Source organism: Hyposmocoma kahamanoa, unplaced genomic scaffold (assembly GCF_003589595.1).
Source record: "Hyposmocoma kahamanoa isolate Upper Pololo Valley unplaced genomic scaffold, ASM358959v1 78, whole genome shotgun sequence".
Classification (NCBI taxonomy): Eukaryota; Metazoa; Arthropoda; class Insecta; order Lepidoptera; family Cosmopterigidae; genus Hyposmocoma; species Hyposmocoma kahamanoa.
In genome coordinates, this window is record NW_020653945.1 from 22,261,742 (window position 1) to 22,284,678 (window position 22,937).

At 36.4% G+C, this 22,937-nt stretch overlaps 1 protein-coding gene across 4 annotated transcripts in view; it reads right to left on the reverse strand.

Annotated features, from left to right (window-relative positions):
- LOC113233322 (flocculation protein FLO11-like) overlaps positions 1-13,410 on the reverse strand; it is a 130,523-nt gene extending 117,113 nt beyond the window's left edge. For all 4 annotated transcript variants that reach the window (XM_026468415.1, XM_026468414.1, XM_026468412.1 and 1 more), the window contains exon 1: positions 13,212-13,410. The gene's annotated coding sequence lies outside the window, so the exon portion shown is untranslated. The remainder of the gene's footprint in view (positions 1-13,211) is intronic.
- Positions 13,411-22,937: the final 9,527 nt, after the last annotated feature.

The window sequence follows — 22,937 nt, forward strand, 5'->3', positions numbered from 1 at the left end:
CTAGCACAATTATATTATTTTAACACTTTGTTAAAAAGTTACATTGCCGATTGGTATCTCGATTATGAGAGTGTGATAATATGAAATAGAAATGAAAAAAAAAATAGTGCACACACTTATAGCCTCGCACTAACGAAACAATTTATTTTATTTTATGGCAAACAAATAGTTTCTCCCGGATCGGGTATCGAACCCGCGACCTCTGCGTGGCAGTCCAGCGTGGAAACCGTGCGGCCACAGAGGCAGTTGCTGAACATACATTAGACTGTAGTTGCGCTTGTGTTATTTATTTTATTAATTTTATGCGGAAGGAGGGTCGGAAAATTGACCGTATGAAAGAATATTCAACACAAGCGCATCTATTTTGCACGATTTAACCTTCACTGAGTAGCAAGTTCGCGGAGTAGCAAATTAATTTACTTCCACTTTTATTGTCATGGACTTCCGCAAAGTAACGCCTGAATCTACTAATTACATAATAATAATATATAATAAACGACAACCCGCGTAATGGAAAGTGGTGTGGAACCAAACAATGAAAGTTCTTCTAATGGAAGAAATTCTATTACAAGTCAATTTTGATGAAAAAAAAAAGTTATTTTCATTGGTTCAGAATTGTACGCTTTATTTATAGTATGTTTTGATGTTGATAATACTTTTTTGTCTAAATTGCACTTCCCAGTAGCGATATTGGTGGCTGCAACATAGATATTAACGAACACATAGTAGCTACAATCTAGTTGTGACAGGAGTGGACACAAAGCGGGTGGGTGTTGAAGGTAGACTACAATCGGTCACGACACTGTCGTGTTATGTTTGAAATGTAGTAAATTATTGCGTTTTATTTACAATTCTCTGATTGAAAAGTAGGAAAAAATTAAAGTTTTTAATGGTAAAATAACCTAGAATATGGAGCTATATTGAATGACCAAATATACATAATCACGTAGTGCAGCAACATTTCAAAAGTTGAGAAATTAAAAGCAAATAATCCTTAGATTTTTAGATTTCTCATGTTTTACATATTTGACTACCGCTTGAGAAGTTACGACATTTTGTGTTATTTAACTGTTTGTGTAAATGACCGATTGTGTAAGTGATCGATTCAAATTCAGACTGCCTTGTAATTTTGTCTTACATGATTCTCGTGAAGCGAACGTAGGTTGACAGCTACATAAAGAAAAGAAGAATGTGTTAGCCATTTTTAACAACTGTTGTTTATTGATTTACTGTGCATTTTAATGTTTATTAATAAAATTGTCTGTTCTACATTTTTGTTTCTTTTTATTTCCCGTAGCGCCAATTTACATGATGCGAATAAAAAATACAGAAATGCATCACCTGTCTCCTTTCGACACGTAACCATGTGCATGTTATGTACATTTTTGTTATCTTGTAATTTATAATATTAAGTCTAAGTGTTAGGTTTATTTAGTTAACACTAGATCATTTTGTATGATAACTAGACTCAAAGTCATTAATTAAAATTACCAATCGTATCTGAAACTCCAATTTTTCAAAATTCATTTTAATGAATCAGATCAATGAGTCAGAAATAGATTTTTAAATCTATTTCTGAGAGTAAACGTTCGGTTTCTATTAATACAATTAGGTATTTATATTGGATAGAAGGTTGTTTCATTGAGCTGGCTGGTTGTTACTAAAGTGGATTGGTTGGAAATAAATTATAATAAAATAAATTGTAAAAACGCTGCGCTCGCGCCGCGCCACTCGAAAGTAAGCGGTCGCGACCGGTCGCCGAAGGCCGCCGGGTGAGTGCTTTTGTCTAACGTTCCGAACGAGGCATAGGTGGTAGCGTTAGCGACTTGCGACACTTTTGCTGTTAATTATATAATCTCTCACTAAAGCTGATTAAACATGGCGTTCAACAGTGCGACTGCAGCCCATGCGGTTTCATCATTTGCAATGTACCCTAAAATCGTACATTAGTAGAGAGTTGCCAAGCAGCGGCGGAAGGCGGGCGCCGCTTTTGTTACGGTGCTGTGTGTCATCAGTCTAAGGGTATGAAACATTAATAATTTCCTAAAATACGTTTAACCACCTCGGGTATACAATGGCTCATTATAATCCCCCAATAAAAAAATATACTATTATCTAGTACTATTTTAATTTGATTTGATTTGACTGCCTCCGTGGCCGAACGGTTACCATGCCGGACTGCCATGCAGAGGTCCTGGGTTCGATTCCCAGGCCGGGAGAAATATGTGTATGGCCTACATTTATTTCTCTCGTGAGTTTGGGTGTAATTTGTGGTTGTCTATGTGTGTGTCCATGGCACCCGCGACACAGGGTTTCCCTAGTGCGGGGCTATGTTGAGTGTGTGCGTTATTATTATTAATTTGCAACGGTTTTTATCTTTAAGTATGCTCCTCAATGGTTTGTATTCTGATGTGGTATATGTCTGTAGCTAAAATACAAAGCAAGTTATCTTGCAATATCTTATTAAAACCGTTTGTCAATTGTCACTTGCACCAGCACCCGGCTTGCAATAATGCCTGTGCAAAAACGCATACTGCACCACTCTTACCACCAAAACATAGCCTTGCTCGCTTACACTTTGGGATTAATGTATCGTTGTCCTTGTCGCACAAGTGCACACCGCGGACCCGTGACGAATGGTTAACATTAGCCGAAGACCAAGAACTTGTGACGTAGAGGTCAACGAGTATAACTAGCATTCTTAGAACTTTCTACACTTTACTCGCTATTTAAAAGTTGACCATCTTTATATCGAGTTTTAGGTTTTCGCGATTACACATCGGAAATGAAACTATTTTTTCGGATATCGATTATATTTGTAAATAGAGTCAGCGGACCTGTAAAAAGCCCGAAACGTTGGTATGTTTTAAAAAACAAATACACGCATATTAGATCCGATAAAATTGCTTCATTGAACATCTTTATGTTCACAGAAATTTTAAAGAGGACAACCCTTTCAATTTTTTGGTCCGTTTTTGAGGTGTCTGCCTTATGATCCGCGATTGTAATAGCCAGAGTATATTTGCCTAAACTTGAAGGAAGTAAAAGTAGTGGACAAAACGTTTATTTTCTATTTCAGAAAGGTATACAACTTGTTTGTAATTTATTTATTATTTTAAACTTATTGATATCACGATATTTTGGTATTATGATATGATATTCATTATTTTTTGTGAAATGACACCACTAATTTGTTACTATTATTAATACAAAGATCGAACACAATGAAAAATTCCTTCGTACCAACTGGACACGAACCATCGACCTCGCCATATCGTGGTTGACGCTCTCCCAAATGAGCTACGGAACGAACCAGAGCAGACCTTACGAATTTCTCTATGCACTTATTGCAGATCTTAGTTTTTGGTTTTAACGAGTGCTTTGCCGTAGTGCCATCTGTGAGAAATCTGTGAAAGTTTTTCGTCACTCATCCTTACATATATTATTTACATAGTTTTTAAAATCTTAAGCAAGCAAATAAAAAATTAAGCAAGCTGCCGGCTAGTAAGAATTACCTCAGCGCGGAAATAATAAATACCTATCATATTACAATGACTACTTAATTGTATAATTGTACATTCTCAACATAAAATAACTCGTATTTGCTATTCGTTCTTTTATTTCGTGAATTTGTTTACATTTGTAAACTTTGTTTTATACATAAGTTATTTGCAAACTTTTGTCTAGTGATGACACGAATAAGTCGTGCGCCTGGTGACAAGCGACACGACTACCCATGACAGTTGCAGTGTCACTTTGAGAAATTATGGCACCGTAAGGGAGATGTTACACGTGTGTTGCGTTGGTGTTGCGTCGTCGCAATTGCGTCGTACGACATATAAATCTGCAATTGTAGTGTGTAGGCAATTGATGTGCAATTACCAGGTTGCAATTCCCTATACTATGAGTAGCAGAAAAACGAAATTTACTCCAAGCCAGTACCTAAAACCTCCAACCAATTTAGAATATATATATATATATATATATATACACTCATACATATATTTACAAACAAGTTGTATACCTTTCTGAAATAGCAGAGAAACGTTTTGTCCACTACTTTTACTTCCTTCAAGTTTTGGCAAATATACTATGCCTATTACAATCTCAGATCATAACCTCAAAAACGGACCAAAAAATTGAAAGGGTTGTCCTCTTTAAAATTTCTGTGAACATAAAGATGATCAATAAAGCAATTTTATCGGATCTAATATGCGTGTATTTGTTTTTTAATATATACATATGTATATGTATACATATATGTATACATATATATACATATATATATGATAGATAGAATTTAGTTCGTTTCCTAAATTGGTCCTACCGGGAACTAAATCCGTGACTTCCTCATCAGTGCTAACCTCTGATCACTACCACTAATAATTTATATCAGGAGTAACCAGCAAAAAACATCGAAAATCACTACGACAATTATTTCAAAAAACCAACACTACCACGCATGAATAAACAAATCGAACGCCGAAATTATTTTTAACAATTATTGCAAAATAAACATAAAAACCTGACTGAGCAAAAAAATTATTACTGGTAAACAAGATTTAGAATCCTGTTTGAGCAAAGTTAAATTCACCATGAAATGGTTTTGTGCGATTTTTAAATTAATAAAAAATAAATTATATTTAGTCAGTACATTTGACTAACTAAATAGAAATAAATTTTAATGTTAAAAGGTAGATATCGTTGGCGGGAACTGGTTCAACCGTCACTATCTTCTATTTGTTGTAACGGTTGTCAACACGGTTGTTGATCAAAATGGTTTTTAAAGTTATTGAATACGTGCAATTCGGTGTACGTTTCCCGTGTCGCCATTTAATTTGAAATCCAAGTCAAAATTATATACTTACGCGTTTGAATTCCTATTGGGGTAGGCAGAGATTATGCATCACTTTATATGATTCTGACAACCATGGACACATTACACGTACTCTGCTGAGCATGATCTCTATTTAGGAGCGTTTTGTTGTGAGCCCATCACTTTTTTACGATGATAAAAAAACTTAGAGCTTTTGCGAACAGTACTATCCAAATAAGTTCAATTTTATTTGTCACCCTGTTATTGTTTTGTCATCGAATGTACATAATATTCTTTTTTATGATATTTTTACAACAAGTCTCGCGTCTGGTGGTAAACGACACGCCCCCATGTCAGCTGTAGTGCTACTGAGAGCTTTAAACCACAAAGATCTGAGGGGCACTGCGGGCGTCACCTTGATACATAAATTGGGGTGAACGAAAGGAGCCTTCCTATTTCTACTCCTTTCCTTACGCCCCGATTGGAAAATGTTTTCACCATGATGACAAATATTATACTATATGTATATGTCATCGATACAAGAATAAGAAGATAAGTTGACAAGTCCCATGTGCTGGTGAAATTGCAGGTACATGTGTCCTGTCAAATGTCTCGGGGTGAAGAACGTAGTGGCAGTCTATATTAGATATTTGCGATATAAGGCTCTGAGTGGCTCCACAGCTGTTATGGGTGGATGTGTAGCTGATCACCAGGCGCACGATATGTTCGTCCTGTCACTTGACAATCATCGGAAAGCCGTATCTAAAAATTACCTTACAGATTACTTCACACACTCATTCTATCGTGAGCAATCAGGATTGTACAGGATTGCGCGTTTGTCTGTTTGAATTTTTTTAAATTGACGTCAAAGAACTAAAAGTAACGAGAATGGACGAAGTAACGAGGGCCGGAGAGTGCCCCTCCCTAGATTTAGATACCGCACTACGCCCCGCACATTGACGGTCTTATTGACTGAACGACAACAAGGCTGTCGGCAAGCCGTTTTCGTTTTTAAGACGTCTTTGATATTTGAATATAGTTTTCATTTATTCATTACGAAAGTTGTACGTCAATATATAACATCATTGTACGTTACTATGTATAATAGTTGTGATAAAGAAATAAATGGGATAAAGAGAGGAGTTGCTTTCGTTTTCCGAAAGATGAAACGAGGTAAGTAAAAAAACTTGTGTCTGAGACTCATTCAGTTACTGTTTTCTTCATTTATTTAGTGCAGTGTAATATATAATATAGATTTATTACATTAATATAATGAGATGAAATATAGTAGACAAGGGTTCTCGAATTTCCAATTGTATTGCCGATAAATATGTAGTGAATGTAATAATTGTTAACTAAGTAATGATAAAGTTGGACACGCAACTTCAAATACCTTGGTTACCTTATTTAAAAATACCTGTCCAAAATATAACATTATAGGTTTTTTCAATTTTAATTTTTTTCAATAAACCTTCAGGATTATTCTAGTTAGTGAATTAATGAGTATGTGTAATTCTTTATTATTATAGATTACAGATTCGTGTTATAATTCTCGCTATGTTGTCGCTCTGACCACGTACGAGAAAGTGATGGGTAACCTTGTCACTTCACGCACACATTTGCGCGTGTCCAGATAGCGCCTAGCTGTATGGTAGGAATAGTAGGTAAATAACTTTCGACTGTTGTATGGAGTGTCCGGGGTGTGCTGACGTTCTTTCGCGCGCTAAAGAGCGTCCATGTAAAGACTAACCGCGCCGGATAGACCGTGCGAAACTGGCGCGTATTGGAGTGTGTGATTTCGGGCGCGACAAATGAGTGACATCGCGCAATCTTTCCCTTTTCCTTCCATCTTAACACGCGCACTAAATACAGCACGATATTGCTATATCACGCGCGATAGAGTGTCTGTGTTAAAGCCCGCTATTGTCAAGAAGTTTGTTCAATACCGGAAATATTTCCAAGGGGTGGGTCGTAAAATATCCGTAGGTTACCAAACTAACAATTGGATGCATTCGATATCGCATTAAATCGAATTATTCACGGAACTGTAACACCGTTGCGTCATCAATTAATAGACAAGCCATAAAATTAGCTGTCATTAGGTGAATTAAGTTTTTAATCTGTGGTATGATTCGAATTTTTATTTGTTGGTTTTGTTTTTATAACTCTTAGACAATAATACCTAGCATTGTCGGCGTATCAATGGCAACCGTATCTAATTTCAAAATAAAAAACAATTTCGTTTGTATAATGACTACCTCGTTGGTATGGTTTTCACTGTGGACATTAGCGGAGGACGGCCCGAGTTCGAGTTCCGGTAAGACCAATTGGGGAAAATGAACTTTTTTTTAGTATGTCTTATTTAAAGATGGAGTAAAATGACAGTTCATTTTAATCCATCAAACCTGTACAGTATGTCAAAACCAGAGGTAGTCAACCGGTTTACGGACAAAACAACTGGGACTATTATTATTAAATAAGTAAAAACTATATATCTGCTTTAAGTTTTTAGAAAAGATTCGCCAAAATTGTTTATTGGAAATTGCATTAAACATAGCAATTAAATTTGCAGTTTAAAAAGTGAGAGTGTTGTAAATTTGTCTGTGGCTGTGTTTCTTGGTGATATCTGTATCATATAAATTGTTTATTGATATTTATCAATAAACAATTTTTGGTATTTATCAATAAACAATTTTGACGAGATTCTGAATTTAATTAAATGTTTTCCAAGGCATGTTAAGTCACCCAGACTTGAGACTCGTGTTCAGTATTGGGACATGTTTATTTATAACGCACACACTCATAGCTACTCATTAGGGAAACTGTGTATCGCGAGTGCTATGGACACATATAAAGACACCACAAATTACATATACGAGGGAGATACAGAGAGAGTTCACAAAGGAGGCAATTAATTTGTATAATAATCTTCATTGTCTCAACAAAGTTGTTCGTCACAGTATTTTGGTTTAGAGGTGAAGTAGTTTGATCCTTGTTTAAGGTCGCTTGGTCTCTATGACGATTATATTAATTAATCCTATTAATAATCGTTTCACGACTCAATGCATGACGAAAAGATTCACAACGTTCATTGGCGGCATTGACGTTGTCAAACCAGACGTATGTACGTGATGGTCTCTACATATTATCAAAAGAGGCGATACGTGATCAAGAGTATGACGTTTATGCAGAGTTATTTTTTACCATTATGTTGAAACAAACAACTATTGTTTCATATCATCGAAAAAATTTTTCATACAAACCTGCATCAACCATTCCAAATTTTTTTTTTAATAAAAAAAAACCTGACATAAAAATGTGTGGAATTACATATATTTTTCATGTTTTATTGACATCAGCTAACGGAAAGTAGGTGAAATCCAATGAACCGGTTTCATCCCCTATATTACCAACCTTGAAAGTGGAATAGTCCAAATTTGACCACTTCAATGGGACCACTACTCAGGAACCCCTTTCCAACAACAAAATAATCATCGAAATCTATTAAAAAATATACCTTTTCCTTTTTTTGAAATCGGTTAAAAATAGAATTTCTAAATTTTTAAGTCTTTAAAAATATATATAGTTCTACACAGGTTTCATTGTTAAGCATTCGTACCCAAAAATGACATATTTTAAAATAAAATAAACCATTTTTACTATCACATGTTTAGCACGTGTTCTTAAGTTTTCAAAGGAATTTATATGAAAAAAGCTTTCACGTCCAAAAAGTGTAGATGATCGTGCTACATATATTATGACGTAATGCAAATTTCTGTTTCCGTTTTACCCACAAACAATGGCTGCTATAATTATAAAACTGCCTTTAATTACGTCGGTGCATTTTCGTAAGTAGCCAGGCAGCTAAATAATAAATATCATACATAGTGACGGGAAATCCCGGCAGAGATTGAGATTGAAATATAGATAATAAAGGACAAAAATGAATATTAATAACTGTCAATTACAATAGAGTATTTGCTGAAGTGATCACAGCACAACGTATAGTTTTGAAAACAAGTAAGAAAGTCATTTTAGTCATGACATCATCAGGGTCCCGAATCTTCTATTTTCAAATCAATTTTTTTTGTAATACCACGTGACGGGACGAACAAATCGTGCGCCTGATGGTAAGCGATACGTCTGTCCATAATAATTGCAGTACATCCTGAGACATAAGTTGACAAATCCCATGTGCCAGTAATTTTACCAGCACCCTTACCCTCCTTCGAAACTGGAACGCAGTAATGGTCACATTACTGCTTGGCGGCAGAAATAGGTAAGGTGGCAGTACTTCCCTGGACGAACTTTTTTCCAATGAGCTCTTCTGCTACTAAAGTCATCTCAGTTGTTTGTCGATTAATTTGTCCCTATCTACCGACCCGAGAGATAGGGTTTTCCGGAGAGACTACAGCCTCGACGCCAAGACCAGGGTACAGCGGACGTCCGGGCCAAGCCCTCCGCCAGTGATACGCCTTTGACGCCCGACTCTGGCGGACCCGGACTTGGGTATGGACTCGCTAGGGTTTGTGGTTGGCTGCAGAGGCGGACATGTTTAGCTGCCCCGGTCGCATGTGTCCGGGGCGTCTGTCTCGTGAGCAGCTAGCGGGTCTCAGTATCAGTCTAGTCAAGGACCTGAAGCGAGGAGACGCGCGGGCCACGTGAGTAGCGCTTTAAATTGCAAGCTATGTCCGACATTGTCGCAGGACACTGCGACTGGCATCTCCGGCACTAGCCCGGTGAGCTCGTAGAGGATAAGATATCTCCGGTCCCTCCAGCCGTTTAGGTTATTGGGAACTGGAGAAGCGTCGTTTTTCGGCGTCGGGAAGTGAACGTGCCTTACAGCTCCGCCACCAATGAGGAGATTTGGTAGTGAACTCAGAGTCGTCGGCTAAGCGGTGACAGCCGCTAGTGACCGCACAACAGGAAGTGAGCGTGCCTGCATCTCTGGTACCTATCTGGAAAATAGGGAGGATACTGTACGTGCACCAGGGGCGGCTGACCTGAGGCACTAGCCTCTCGAAAAACCACATGAAGTCAAGTGACGGAGGTCTGTGACAACCCTGTACACTTTCTGCTCTGGGGTCAGAATCTGAACTTGTAAGGTTCCTGTGCGCGCACAGGCCATAGTGCCCTTCTCGTATGCCCTAAGGGTCAGTAGGGAGGGTCACTATAATCAAAACTAACGTAGAAACATATGGAGCTTGTCGATTAAATTAGGTAAAAATTTTCTCGAATTTTTCCTCAAAATTCCCTCCGAAAGAAACTTTTTTGTTAAGGTACAAATTATAAGAAACCCGAATCACGGGATTATTTGTCACATTATGTACAGGTATTATAACTTGGAATTTACTATCGCAAATATTCTTATGGTATTCCATACCAATGTACGCGTTCACGTCGTTCACACTCTGAAACTGTTCATACGTTTTGGATTTAAAATATGAACTGATCGTGTTATGACATGGCCTTCGATTTAGCATCGTATTTCTCTTTTTATATTACATTTGTTTTTGTATCAACTTTTCCACAAACAACAGGTTTCTACGGGCTCGCCTTGAAACTTTGTGAATAGCTACATTTTAGTTTAAATCTTAACAATTTAGACATGTACTTTATTAGGTCTTAATCATTTAGAATAGATATGAGTAGTGCCCCGGAGTGAATCCCATTGCTTTATCTCATCATAACGCAGGGAATTTCCAAGTTCGAGATCAGGTAATTAATTAGTGTCGTTGCCTGGTACATTAAAAAATAAAAGGTTCACAACTCGCAATATGTTAGTGTAACGGACAATGGCCTAAACCTACTTCTTAGTGCAGACCAATTAATGTACGTACTAAGGGTTTTGATGATAATAGATTTATAGAAAGCTACTGCATAACATCGACTCAATCTATAAATATGTTAATGCGTAATATGTTAGTCCATGATACAGTACTGTTAGTTAGGTAAATGAATATTGTAAATGATAAACGTGTGGAAATATTTATTTACAACCCCTAGAGTTTCTTGCTCATTCTTCTCAGGGGGAATCTGCTTTTCGAATGAGCAGTAGAGCTTAACAATGTGAATATTTCAAGTATATGCTTACGTATGAAATAAAGATTTGGATAATCAAAACTTCAATGGATTTATAACACAAATTGATGTAATTATTTGCGCTTTATGGTCATGTTTGGTGAACCCAAATTGTTATTACTAGGTTTTCTCCGTTTACTATGTTTAAAACCTATAAAATTGTGGTATTATTTTGAATTTTACTAATACTCTAAGCATTTCTAGAGATTGAGTACAAGTTTAAATGTATAAGTTTTCATTCCACTTACTCATTAATACGTCATCATCTGTTTCTTGTGGAGGGCTAAAAATTTCTATTATTATCAAGATTTTAGATTTTTGCGATTATTACGTATTGGAAATGAAATTATCTAGTATTTGTTTCTTTAAACAAACCAATGTTTCGAGCTCTTTACAGGTCAAATGGTCACGGTTGACTGTCAGCGTTGATTTGTTTGTTGCTACCAAAAAAATGAAAAGAATGAGATGGAGTTAAGGTTCAAAGCTTTTTCTATTTATTTTATGAAAAGTAGACTGTTTCATTTAAGTTTTAAATCCTATTCCAAGCTCGGTATTCTAATTTTAAATCCTGCATTTCACTCGGAATTCAATTCACATGTTTCGCAGTAAGCATTCTATTTTGGTCTTTAGTGACATAATGCCATATTCTATTAGTAAAAGCCAATTGTTGTTTGATTGTTTTAGTTTCAATACCACGAGCATCGCTAATAATTTAAAATGTTTTGTGTATTTCTGCTAAAATAATGTACATTTCGTACGAAACGTTAAATACCACGCAATTTGTTTTTAGAATCGTACAGCGGAACGTGTTAATTTTCGAAAGACTTTGTAATATATTAAGTAACTATTATGCTGCTTTCGTTATCATAACTAACGTAATCGACATTTTTTAGTGAAATTGGGTTATTAACGTATCTGGGATCAGCAGAACAAGATCTACAATCCCATCTAGTCGTTTTTCTTTATATCTAACTTAGTTTCAGTTTTATTGTTAAGCAAAATCAATGTAATTAAATTTTTTTACAATATCAATGTGCCAATATCTCGAAAGTTACTGAAATGCAAATGCGTTAGTTATGATATGACAAAGAGGGCAGAATGCGTACTTGTTTCTTTGTAATATCATAATGGCATTTTTTTATTTCCTTAATACTATTATTACAAGGGGTCGTAATCAACCCCAGTACCACAAAACTTAGTGTTTGCTGAGCTGATATTAGATTGATTTTAAATGAATTATTAAATAATTTCTATTTTTACAAATTATATGTAATTGTGATATTATTTAAAGTACGTATAATAGGTAACACAAACACTACAAACTTAACTTTTTGGTTCCCAGGCGTAATTTTAGGGTTAACAAAATATTTGACATACGTGTAGTCTCTATCAATTACAGAAAGAATAAGTTTCTTGGTTGCAAGCTTGCACCAATATCAATAACCTGGTCAACAGAGTACATATTGATATCTTCAACATAAGAGTTGTCACAACGAGAGGGTCACTCAGCGATTTTTTGCTTAATTCTAAGGAAAATTGTTTTTTCATCTTCAATTTGTGACTGTAAAATTATCAAAATTTCTTCGATCTCTGTTTTCTCTCTCTACATTGCTTACATGTTCATGTTGTTATATCTAAAAGTGTAAACTAAAGTGACCTACTTTACTGTTTATTCTAGTTATATATGTATATAGTTGTACTGCCTCCGTGGCCGAACGGTTACCATGCCCGACTGCCACGCAGAGGTCCCAGGTTCGTTTCCCGGGCCGGGAGAAATATTTGTATAGCCTACATTTATTTATCTCGTGAATTTGGATGTAATTTGTGGTTGTCTATGTGTGTTCATGGCACCCGCGACACTGGGTGTCCCTGGTGCGGGGCTATGTTGCGTTTGTGCGTTATTATTATTATTACATAATTTATAATTTAAAATTACTTTACCGTGCATAAATAAAATAAACACACTTAACATGTTTGTTAATGAAAAGTATTTAAAAAATATATTGGACAATATTCACCATACTTGGACAATATATTGGACAATATACACCATACAAAACAATTTGGTTGAATCCCGATGGTATTTTTCTTAAAATAATATATTGTGGTTTCCGGTCGGTTGAGCAGTCTCGTTGATGTCTTTCTTAAGGAATTGAAGTTCCTTACGACCGGTTTTGTTTTCCGAGGTGATGGATGTTTTTGGTCAAGGAGACAATGATTAAAATAAAAAAAAAATTGTTGATAAATATGTTGCTGTTTGCCGTAAGGGTAACATATCCCTTTAAAAACTCTGTAATTAAAGATTAAAACCAACCTGTTTTGCAGCAAAACAAAATTCACACTGGCACAAAATCCTCAAAAAGTTCGTTCGCACTTGCACTTTTATTTATTAAAAAATAAAAAATTCAAATAGAAAACGGTTAACGTTCCGGATTCGAAATTTGAAGCGACGTGGACCGCGGTGCGCGCGCGAGTGGCGAGGGTCACGTGCGGCATGCGACCGGCGCGGGCGACAGGCAGTGTGGTGGCGCGGGCGGTGGCGGACACCTGCTAGTTTGCCGAATCAAAAAGGTACCTGCACCCCCGTAAAGTACAATCCTATGCATTAATTTAAATTCTGTAACCGATATCTTCAAAACCTGTCGATACATTTGTATAAAGTTTTTCAGCCTGTATATTTTTATGCTAACGATATAAAAAAGCTCATACTCTCATTATTACTTTACTTGTAGAAAAATATAACCCCACGTACTATATTAAAAATAAATTGCGGTATAGTAGGTACAGATGAGCACATCAAACTTGACATGTTGAAGTTTGGACCGTTCTTATTGTAAGGAGTGTAGAGTTGAATTTAGATCTTACCCTTACAACCACCCTAACAATTTCTACTGGTAACTAACACCGTTATATTCCTAATTCAAGGGTACGGAAGGCTTAAAATCTCATGTCCCACGGTCGGTAATGCATTTGCAGACGGTATTTTAGACTTTATAGACGGTAACCAGTATCTATTAAGTGGACCTTCTCACAGCATTCCGATTGTATACATTAAATAAAGAAATTTGTACTCTATTACATTCGTTGATGGTGTCAAATTGTCCCTGAATTGCTCGTTTAAGAAGCGATTATTGTGTCATTGATCTTTGATAACTAAACCCGTGTAATTCAACAACGATAGCTTTTTATAAACTTTCTTGCTAATAAAAAAAAACATACATATATTATTATTGCACGTCACTGTACTTTTGACAACGCATCTTTTGCAACTGTTGCTTCGATATATTATCGAAGCAACAGTTGCAACCTGTTTCAATGCAGTAAAGACCTTTTACTTTAACTTAAGGAGGGTAGCTACGAAGACGATGCAGTGTGTGTGAATAATGGACATCCTGTGCCTATTGCTTATAACCTTCCTTTGTTTTACTCCATCGTAAATGTTTTTTGAGTTGCTCTGTTTAAATGAATATTGATGAAATAATATCCTTATGACTCACTGTTACGAAGGTTTGTGTGTTTTGTTTTTGTAGTATATGTAGGTACTAATGATATTCTCGTGTACACGTGCTTTCGAGTCCTGTCAGGTCAATTGAAAAAAAAAAAAGTTTTATATTGGTATATTGCATACAAATATAAAACTTTTTTTTTTTGCAAGAAGACGTCGGTTTCAATCCGGCCGGATCGAAGGAATTTTTTCTGAGTGTTCGATCTTTGTATTCATAATTATAATAAACTAGTGGAGTAATATCCCATAAAAAATAATTGAATATCAATTCAATAAAAATTTAAAAAGTTTTATATCCAATGTGTAGCAATCTCGAAAACCCAAAAACCCAATAACGTAACGTAAATCTTGTGCTTGACAATGTTACATTAAGGCTACATGTGGTTAATGGGAGATTGTACTTTTTAAAAAAAATAGCAAGTGTCGGGATGAACAAGTCGTGTTTCTGGTGATAAGCGACATGCCTGTCTATAACAGTTGCAGTGCCATCTAGAGCTTTACATTGCAAAGATCTGAGGGGCACTGCCACTGTGCCCGTCACCCTGAGACATAAGTTGACAAGTCCCACGTGCCAGCAATTTTACCTTTCAAAACCATACCGCAGTAAACCTCATATCACTGCTTGGCGGCAGAAATAGGTAAGGTAGTAGTACTTCCTTGGACGAACTCTTTCACAAGGAGCTTACTACTACTTATCCCTGTCATAGTTCTCTATCAGAGGCGAATTCCTCTATGGAGTAGTTGTTCTAAGAGTTAATAATTCCTTTTATTTTTTTTAAGTTGTAAGTACATATATTGTCAGTTTCAAATATATTTCTTTTTTTATGATTCCAAGTTACTGTCCATCGTGAGGAAAAGGTGTGTATCTGCCTTAAGGCGCCTCCGCGGTGGCCCCAAGAGCATCTTGTGTGTGTTCACAGATCGGTGGGACTCGCCACTTCTGCGTAGATGGATTGAGCTCCACACGTATTTAGTCCTCCACGTCATTTAGTTGTATTGTCCGTTTAAATTATATAAAATTAATTAATACTGACACTGGATCTTAAGTGATTTTGTTTATAACACTATATGAATTTTTATCTGAAATAACTAAAAGTGAATTTGAATAGCAATTGGAATGCCATTTAGAGATTTAAATCGCAGTCAGTCACTGTCCGTACACTCTGTCATCCTTAGACATAAGTTAACAAGTCCCATGTGCCTGTAATTTCACCTTTACCCTTCAAAACTGGAACGCAACAATGCACATTACCGCTTGGCGGCTGAAATAGGTAAGGTGGCAGTACTTTCTGAGAAAATCTTTCAGAAGGAGCTCAAAATGAAGTTGCTATTTTTTGTGTGGCAAGGAGTACTTATGTTTAACTGTGAACGATAAATATACTCATGATGAATATATTTACGCGAATGCATAAAAAAAGGTAAGATTATGATAACAACCTTCATAATATATACTAGTGCCTTTGTCACGAGTTTACTGTGACAGTTATCGCTATCTACCGCGTAAATGACTCCACAATTTTGTATAGCTAATTACACAGTGCCTCTAGCGGTCACAAGAAGAAACAACATTTTGTACACAAATATTTTACGCAGTCGCTAGCGATAATTGTCAATGTAATCTCAGTTGTAGAGGCACTGAACGTTTAATCAAAATTAAAAGACGATTGAAGTAATTCTTTTTTTTTCCAAACATGCTCGGAAATGTTTACATTACTTTCAAAAAACGAACACGACAAGTTAGTCATTTATGGACACTGAGACTTCTTCCCGGCCAAGGCCTGCAAAGTAAATATGCAAATCCATTACAGTCCACTTGGTAATGGAAAAGCTCATACAGCCAACTGTCCGTCCAGTGTTAGTAATTGCGACAATGAAAAATACCTACGTGTAACGCTACTTAAAAAAAGGCGGTAAAATAAACTAAAGTGCTTTGGTACCTAATTCTTTTCTGTTTTTTCGTCTTTTTTGTATTTTCGCCGTAAAAATGAGTGAGACGAACGGTAACGAAAATACAGAAATGAATTGTACTCCTCCTAATTTATAACGAGGCAATATTAGCGATGGAAAACTTGTTGCCGGCTATGAGCAAAGTAAGATACTTAAAAACGTTTTCAGAGACTGTGTTTGTAGCTTATTTTAGCGAACTTGCTAAAACTCAAAAGCCATTAATTTACAAAACTAAAAAATCAAAAATATTTACTGCAGAGAACATATTGAAATTTTTAAACAAGGCTCCAGGTGACAATTTCGTAGTAACTAAGGTAAGGTTTGTTCGTATATATGTATATCGTAATGTGTAATATTGAAAGATTTTAGTTTCGATACAGTAAATAAGTATAACAAACGTTTGTTTGTTTCAGGTTGCTCTAATTTTAGGGATAAACGGTGCATGCAGGAGTATAGAGCTCGCGAATATCACCACAAAGAACATAAAAAATCACAATATATTTGTAAAATATTATTAGTTTTTTATTATACATCTTCCTCTCTCTAGTCTTTTATTATTTCCTCGAATTGTTTGAGAAAAGCACTACACACGCCTTGGCCGGAACACTCATATGGCTTGACTCGTATTAATACAAAGCCTCGCTGGCGCTCGGCCTTGTGACGCACTCGTCCAGCAATCCCTTACTTCCCGGCCTCTGCAGTAATGTACTATTAACGTTATGTGGCCGTAGCGTGGCAGTATATCACATGCTATGTGTAATAAACCTCCCCGTGACATATTTATTTCAGTTGATGAATACTGAATCGTAAGAAACCACACTTTCTTATGTTTATTTGATAATGAACTATTTTCATACATTTTGTAGAACAAGGTTAACGATATGAAATGGCGTATAACTTTGTCTTTTAATCATACATACAAAAAATGTGTACTTTCAGTTTTTACATATTTTATTATATTAGTCACTACTTATTTGTGTATTTCTAATTAGTGTCATGTATTGAACTGCATTAACAGTGTTCTCCTCACCTTTATCTAATAATTTATATATAGCAATTTGTTGGTTTTTATTATTTCTTTTCATCTCGTTTATCACGCTCAAAGTTTACGTTGATAAAATACTGTGCAGAACTGTCAAAATATTCTAAAATTAGCTTTGACCTTGCGGCCATGTTTGGCACTGCGATATTCTTTTGCTGCTATTGATCGAGGCGCTCGTGGTGCGACAAAAATTTGACATCACGGTGCTCGCCATGTTAGCTATTGTGATAAAATTTTAAAATGTCTGTTTTATCGCTCGAATTTGACAGCTAAATGTGGCTATAATAGCTTTATCGTGGCAGCATGCTACGTGGGCTGGTATATGTGGCAAGTGATTCATATGAACATTGTTATCATAATTCAACTTTTTTATCGTTTCTCTAAATATGTCTACGAGTGCAGATAAATGACGGTTCCTTAGTTCAATTAATCCTCTCTAACGTCATACTTAAATATGGCAATCCTTTCAAATGACATTCCGTATAGTAAATACAATCAGAACGGTTCAAGTCAAGGCCAACTTGAGGTAAAAGCTTCGTTTTTGTTCTAGCTGATTTTGAATTGGTGACACGTTATAGTTGCTTTATTTAAGTACATGTTCAAACCAAATGAGATTCGAATGTCAATGAAACTTCAAAGAAAAGGAAATGCCATATTTGTTGCCTTTGCCTTGTGTTTTGTTTTTCAAATGTCTGTAAATAGATAAACGTTAATGTTAGCGAAAGCTATATAAACAATAGTGGGCGTCCAGCGGCGAGATGGGCGAATGACATCGCAGGAATTAGGGGCGAACCTGGATGAGATTAGCACGGGATCGTGGGGAGTGGCACAGAAATTTGGAGGCCTATGCAGTGGGTGAAGTCAGGCTGTATATGATCATAATGATGATGAAACAAATTAAGTTATCGATTTGACTTAGGTATAGTCAATTAAAGAACAAAATGGCGACACTAAATGATACTGGTGGGATTAAAAAAAAGAAAGGAGAACAGAATAGCGAGGGAGAGAATGGGGAAATATACAAAATATACATATATATCCGATTACAGTTAGTGTATGTTACGGATTTATCGTATTATTTTAAAAGTATGTGCAATATTAATAAAACTGTGTATAACGTCGATGTTTTGTAGAAAAGCGTCATTTAGAAAAAAATTCAGGACAGCATATTAGGTTCTAACGACTGTTTTAAAATTAAATTTTAAAACTAAAATTATGTTTAAGTTTTAAAATTAAATTGTAGCAGTAGGGTTCCTTGTGAAAGAGTTCGTCCAGGGAAGTACTGCCACCTTACCTATTTCTGCCGCCAAGCAATAACGTGAGCATTACTGCGTTCCAGTTTCGAAGCGTAAGGGTTCTGGTGAAATTACAGGCAGATGGGACTTGTAAACTTATGTCTTAGGGTGTCGGGCGCAGTGAAAGTGGCAGTCTTAAGTCACAAAGATCTGGTTTTGTGATTTAAAACTCTTAGTGGCACAACAACTGTTATGGGCAGGCGTGTCGCTTACCACCAGCCGCTCGATTTGTTCGTCCCGTCACTTATTAGTATTACAAAAAAAATTTAAAACAGTCGTGAAAACCTAAAACATGCCTTGAACAATTTTTCGAAATGACGATTGAAGGAAAACATCGTTAAGAAACCTGCATACATCTTCAAAGCATTAATGATATGTGTGAAGTTTCCATTTGCATTGGCTTCGCGTGGTAACTACAGTCCAAGCGAGAGGTCTGTGCCCAGCAATGGGACTATATATAGGTCAACTATTATTATTATTATTACTATTGTTGTATATTTCCCTAAGTCAAACTGTAGAGCTAGCACGATAGGGCGCGACTAGCGCGACATAAACTGCGAGATACAGCTGTCGCATATTATCTCGCGCTTTATGACGCTCTCGCGCAATTCGCGCTTGTTCTTGCTAGAGTACTGAGAGAAGATTGAAGGAGCTTTAATTGAATTGGCATTCGAATTTTAATTGTTTTGTCGACGAAAGCGATTGTTCATGTTTATTTTATTCGATACTTGCAAATTTTCGGCTTGATGTAAATAGTACAGCCAAGCATCAGGCTTGCCACTGTGGACTTTAGATAGTTTTTATCTTAAATGGCAAAGTGTTGAATTTAAATCGTATATGTCAGCTTGACTGTTTGACGCATATATACATTCCGAAAGCATATGATTAAAGTAGATATAATAAGCATAACGCGCAATAACAGTGAGATTACGAAAGTTTTCAAAAAATCGTTTTAACAGTCATCGATATAATACCTTTCCAATTTTGTCGCGTAATAGTCGTCTTACGGCGCGGGCCCACTGGCATAAGTTGGAAATGTGCCAGCGCAGGTAAGCTGCTGTTATCGCCTGAGGAAACACTGGGAGCTAGTGAGTGATACGATTGTATAAAACCGAATGGATTCGGTTAGTTTCGGAGCAACCTAGTATGGCTAGATTTAGTGATTAGTTTGAAAAAGAGAAGGAAGGATCTAAAACAGTTTACACATTGCAAATAGCAAAAATAGAGAAAGAAAGGATATCAAAAAGACCTGATTCTTTGTTTAAATAGTAGCTTGTTGAACTACTAAAAAAATCATTCTAATATTTTAAGTTCATAAAATCGAAAGTGAAAATACAGAGACTCGTTTTCGGCTTTCAAGATCGCAGCGCAACTCTACAGGGATCATAAAACTCATAAATGTAAGGACAAAGGGAAAGATGGCGGGGTGCGGAAGGGGGCTATGGAATGCTAAATTAGTTTTGTTTCTGTGAGCAAAAGTGCTGCGGGAAATGTAAAGCTAATTAGGTTCGATGCATTTTTTATGTATTGTTTCAAAAACGGGCCTTGATTACAATCAGTAACATTCAACAACAGTAAATTTTTACAGTAACTAATATAGTCGCATTAGAGCTCCTTGTGAAAGGGTTCGTCGAGGGAAGTACTGCCTCCTTACCTATTTCTGCCGCCAAGTAGAAATGTGAGCATTACTGCGTTCCGGTTTGAAGGGTAGGGGTGCTGGTGAAGTTATAGGCACATGGGACTTATATCTCAGGGTGACGGGCGCAGTACCCTTCCAATCTTTGCAGTTTAAAGCACTGAGTGGCAACGCACCTGTTATGAAGGGACGTGTCGCTTACCACCAGGCTCACGACTCGTTCGTTTCGTGACTTGGTATTATAAGAAGGGGGTCGTCACATAAGTTTTCGGAAGGGAATTCCACAGCCCGATAGCAGGCACGCTAAAAAGATAGGCGTTGAAAATATGGATTCAATATTTTCACGAATCTCTCAATGGTCAAAATCTTCTTAATTGTATCAATGTATTCATGTGCTAAAGTTTTTTTTGTAATATCAATAGACACAAGAACAAGTTTTTTTTATTACAAGTAGAGCACCTGGTGGTAAACGACACGCCTGTTCATGACAGTTGCAGAGTTACTCGGAGTATTAAATTACATAGATCTAAGGGGCACTGCCACTGCGCCCATAACCCTGGCACATAAAATTGACAAGTCACTTATAGAAACTGCAAGAAACTTATCTCAAAATGGCTACGGTCCAATTCGTACGAGGAAACCGAAGATCTACTGGAACACTTGCCTTAAAAATATTACTCTCTTCGTCTGTGGCAACAGGTTACAAAGAAACACACACATGCATACGTTTTAAAATTCAAATTAAGTTTAAAATTAGAACTTTAGAATGGACTGTGTGTTTTAAAATTGAAATTAAACACGAAAATTATAAGTAAAAATGTAAAATGTGTATTTGAACCTATGAAGAGAGGTGCCCCCTGACACAGGCTTGATGAGGTTAATAGGAGACCATCCACTGTTAATATAAAGTTAATTGTATTACTGAAATAGATATATTATTTATTATTAGAATAGAAATAAAATAGAAACCATTTATTACATAACGCCACAACACATTAATACACAGTAAGAAATTAAAAAATTAAACAAAAAAAAACTTAATAAAATGAATTAAAAATAAAATCTTAGTAATAAGTAGGTAATTAAATGACTACAAAGCTAGTCAACACTATTGTTGTACTAAATAGATGTCATGTGTACGGCTATGATATATGTAATAGGATCCACTCAGCTAATGTCACCGTTGGGAAAAGGCTGTGACGCTGATTTTCAGTGGATGGTTGGAAGATTTCATTACTATGTCCCACGTTTGTAGTAGTTGCGGTTATAGTTCACCAGCGCCGTTGTTCTTCAAATCCTTAACGTAGTAATGTTCAAATTACTATTTGGCAGCAGAAATAGGTGTGGTGGCCCTATGTCGAAGGGCTCTACAGCTACTAAATTATGTCCAAGTAGACGGTCAATTTAACCACCATCAGCATTTGAGGTTCGAGGTTCAATTCCCGGTAGAACCAATTCAGGAGCCGTACTTTCCGAACTTGATTAGTTACTGTAATACAGAGTACTTCATAGTATGAAACCAGGTAATTGATCTAATGCATATATTTTTTTAATTCAATACTAGAGTTACTTATTCCAAATTTTCGGCAACTTCAATGGTAATAACGAAGGTCATTGCGGACTTTCTAAATCCATTTCTCTAATGACGAGTGCAAACGTTACTAATTAACAAGAATCATATTGAATGGCCATTGAACATATAGGGTGTTAGAAGAAATGAAAAGTAGAAAGAAGTTGACACGTACTTACCTAAAATTAGATACGTACAAAAATCTGCTTCACGAACTTTTCAGTTGCCCTCCTTAAAATAGAAATATTTGTATGGCCTACATTTATTTATCTCGCGAGTTTGGGTGTAATTTGTGGTTGTCTATACGTGTTTCCATGGCACCCGCGACACAGGGTTTCCCTAGTGCGTTGTGTGCGTTGCGTTAAAGAGTTCGTCCAGGGAAGCACTGCCACCTTGCCTATTTCTGCCGTCAACTAGTAATATCAGCATTATTGTGTACCGGTTTTGAAAAGTAAGCATGCTGGTGAAATTAAATGCACAAGGGACTTGCCAACTTATGTCTCAGGGTGACGGGCGCAGTGGCAGTGCCCGTCAGATCTTTTCATTTAAAGCTCTGAGTGGCATTGCAACTGTTACGGACAGGCGTGTAGCGTACCATCAGGCACACTGCGTGTTCGTCCCGTCATTTGATAATATTTAAAAAAAAGCTCCTTGTGAACCTCTGCGTGACAGTCCTACATGGCAACCGTTCGGCCACAGAAGCAATTACGTAAGTACTGCCACCTTACATATTTCTGCCTCCAAGCAGTAATGCGAGCATTAATGTGTTCCGGTTTTGAAGGGAACTGGTGAAATTATCGACTCATGGGACTTGTCAACTTATGTCTCAGGGTGATTGTTATGAACAGGCGTATGTTACCACTAGGCGCACGATTGTTTTACTGTCACATGGTATCATAAGTTAAAAAAAAAAAAGGTTCTCAAAAATAAGTATTAACAATAGCCTTTGTAGTAAGAACCGTGAATCCTAAATCAAATTAAAATTTAAATATTAACAGATTTTTTTAAAATTTTTTTAAAATTAAACGTTAAAATTACTCTATTC